This window comes from Babylonia areolata, chromosome 28, assembly GCF_041734735.1.
Source record: "Babylonia areolata isolate BAREFJ2019XMU chromosome 28, ASM4173473v1, whole genome shotgun sequence".
In the NCBI taxonomy this organism is placed as follows: domain Eukaryota; kingdom Metazoa; phylum Mollusca; class Gastropoda; order Neogastropoda; family Buccinidae; genus Babylonia; species Babylonia areolata.
The window spans coordinates 16,601,534-16,602,485 of record NC_134903.1 but is presented as its reverse complement, the minus strand read 5'-3'; positions in this window follow the sequence as shown (position 1 = coordinate 16,602,485).

Sequence of the window (952 nt, the reverse complement as noted above, 5' to 3'; positions counted from 1 at the left end):
ACATCTGTTCCTGTCTGCACCTCAGTCGCCTCCTTCTTCTTCCTCGTCGTCGTCCTCTACCTCATCCACTGACCTGAAAGCAGACCAGGTGAGGGAGGGGTGGAGGAAGGTGCTCATCATGAAGAAGAAAAGACATTATTATTACAACAAGTTCTTAGACAGTGTGGGACTCAATAGGACCTTCTTCAGCCACATCATACTGAAGAATATTTAGGACTTCATGTGCCGTGACCGTTTTCGATGTTGAGTATGTGAATCATTTCACGTACGGACACACGGTGGTTTTTTTTGGTTTTTTGTGTTGTTGACACACTTGTGTAAACAACGTGAGTCTATGTTTTAACCCAGTGTTCGGTTATCTGTGTGTGTGTGTCTGTGGTGAACTTTAACATTGCCATTTTCTCTACAAATACTTTGTCAGTCAACACCAAATTTGGCATAAAAATTGGAAAAATTCAGTTCTTTCCAGTCATCTTGTTTAAAACAATATTACACCTCTGGGATGGGCACAAACAAATAAAAAAGAAGCCAAATTATATGCAAACTGGATTTACTCTTATATATATTTCTTTTTTTGTTCTCTAAACTTGGCACTTTGATCTGATATTCTGACACAACAACAAGAGCAGTCATCTTTATCATTTTTTGTTCAAACAAGAACTTCTTTTGCTAAGCATGGAAGTTATATTTATTTTGCATGTCTTTGGTGCAGATAGTAAAAAAGGGAAATTATTCTGTAATTAATGCAAGGGGGCTTAATTTGCTTTAAACTGATCTTTCTCATCTTAAACATTACATTTTGAAATTATACTCAATACATAAAAAAGCTTGTGTGTTTTACTCTCAGTGTACAGGACTTTCACTATGTTCATTCACCCAAGTGGTCTTTTTCGGAAAATACTAAAATCAGTATGACGAGTGGGTTTTATAGATCTGTTGCCTGAGCCCTGAA